Source organism: Puntigrus tetrazona, chromosome 16, assembly GCF_018831695.1.
Source record: "Puntigrus tetrazona isolate hp1 chromosome 16, ASM1883169v1, whole genome shotgun sequence".
NCBI classification, from domain to species: domain Eukaryota; kingdom Metazoa; phylum Chordata; class Actinopteri; order Cypriniformes; family Cyprinidae; genus Puntigrus; species Puntigrus tetrazona.
Genome location: NC_056714.1, coordinates 12,656,696 through 12,659,143, shown reverse-complemented (window position 1 = coordinate 12,659,143; position 2,448 = coordinate 12,656,696).

The window sequence follows — 2,448 nt, the reverse complement described above, 5'->3', positions numbered from 1 at the left end:
ACCACTCAGACGTATCTCTCATATTAGTGACCATTCAGACAGTCTGGAAAACTTCATTCTCGATTAGGAACGGCTCGCTTAGTGAGGGTCAAGCACTACACTTCTCAGTTCACCGCGGCTCTTTGAAGTTTAAAGATGTTCTTGAATCATCTAGAGACTCAGAATGAAGTAATAGTAGAAAGTAAACGAATGCACGATTCCGCATCTAATGAACAAATAGACGGATGAGTGTCGCATGAATGACGACGGTTTAGCCCACTTCTAGAATCAAAGCCATTTTCATGGGAGAATTATTGTTTCTAGAATTCCATAAGTGCGCAAAATCCTTCCTTGGGAATCAGTTCCAGCTGAGCCAGTGAAAAGTCTTTGTGCGAAAGCGGAGAACAAAACAAACGACTGTCAAACAGTTTTGTGATCATACACAGTTATAAATAGCCCCACGCAAACATGAGGGATGCATCTACAGAAATACAATAGCGGCAATTTCGTGTGCCTTTCAAAACTACATGATTTACCTTGAATTCGTTTTGACTGTGGTAATCTAACGCAGGATGTTCTGCTGACATGTTTTAATGGCCTCTTGAGGAACCTTTGAGTTCCTCCTCCTCCTCCTCCTCTAAATGATGTCTTGAATTGCTTCCATGAGTCTGGGACGGAGAGTGCCAACGATGCTTGCCAGTAACACAGCCGCCCTCGTGCCAGAGCGATTGAAAGAAAAGAGAGCAAACCTTCCCTCGTTCTCTGGGAGCTTACTACTCTCTACTGGACCGCTGGTGCATGACATCTATTACTAGTACTTTCATCTGTTTTTGACACTTACACATTGTCATCCACAACACATAAACGCATTGAATCTAGTTTTAGGAATAATTTCTACTATATTCAAAAATACATTGAAAGCATGATTGAAGCATAATTTGAGCTCTGCTGCATTTTGGGGATTTTTACAGGTTTTTGCATACCTGAAATTAAAACGGTGCCATAATCATATATTTTGGAGTAAACTGATAAACGTTCTCATTTTACAGCGAATAGACCAAATTTTAATAACAGGTGGAATAATTAATATTCATATTATATAATATAATATTATCTATCTATATCTGTGTGTATATAATATATATATATATATATACACACACACACATACATACATTTATTTATTCGTTTTCATTCTTTTGTGCTAAACACCAATAAATAATACATTTTCTATTATAAAAAAATGACCTGAGGTTTCATTTGATTCTACTAAAAGGCAGTAAACGGAAAATAATTATCATTTATTTAAAAAAGTTAATATTTAATAGTAGGAAGGCAAAGTGTCCTCTAGGTGTCTCTATTTTGTGTATTATGTTCATTCCCCATCCAAACATTTTTGTTTACATGATATGATATATGTATGTATATATAAATACACATGCATGTATATATTTAAGGAAAAATACATATATATATTAAATATATTTATAATAGAAATTATATGAATATAAATCCATACATGTAAATACAGATGTTCAAAATATATGTATACATAATACTTACACACATATAATGTTAACAAAAACTTTCTAATGCGATTAATCATTTGACAGCACTACATATAACTTTGTCAGAATCTAGTTGCATTACATATAACACGGATTAAAAAAAAAGTGAAATTATTTCTGAAGAAAGGTCTAAATTTAGGCCCCGTCCACACAGAGAAGCTTTTAGCTGTATAAGCATACATTTTGCATCATGTAGGCATTCAGTCCCGATGGATCCAACATTTTGGGAGAGTGAAGCTAGTTTTTTTTTTTACATTTAAAAAAGGGGGGTGTTAAAGTGTTCGCGCTCGTTCTTTTTAAAAAACAATGCTTGGCTTATTGCTGCATTATCTAAACCATCTTCAGTGATCATTCTTAAATTGCGTGGCTTACAGAGCCAGTGAGTAAATGAAAGTATATTCCTCTTCTCCCTGAATCAGACATTCAGATCACAAAATGACCCAGCCTCCCTCACAAAACTGGCCCCAATTCGAATAGCGGTTTGCAAATATAGAAAATTCCTCCCATGTGACATTTCATTCAGCAAAGTCACAGTGCTTGTGACTTCCTGGTATTCCCCTAACTTTTGACCCCTAGTCAATTATTAGAAACATAATTTAAGCTTTTTTATTCTCCCGGTCACAGTCATTCTGCATGTGCCTGATATAAAAGTAATACATAATCTGACCCCAAATATTATATTAATAATATAAAATCATTTACATAAAATGTGTCATTCTATTTGCACCCACTAGAGGTGCTAATACTCCAGACAAGATGATACTATAAAATGTTTATTATATTCATTTTCCAAGAATAAGAAAATCGTATTAACCTCATCTTGCCTTTAAACAGGCCTAGTTTTTATCAAGCATGTCAAAAATGTTATGTTCAAAGAATACTACCACTTTTACAACTGAAC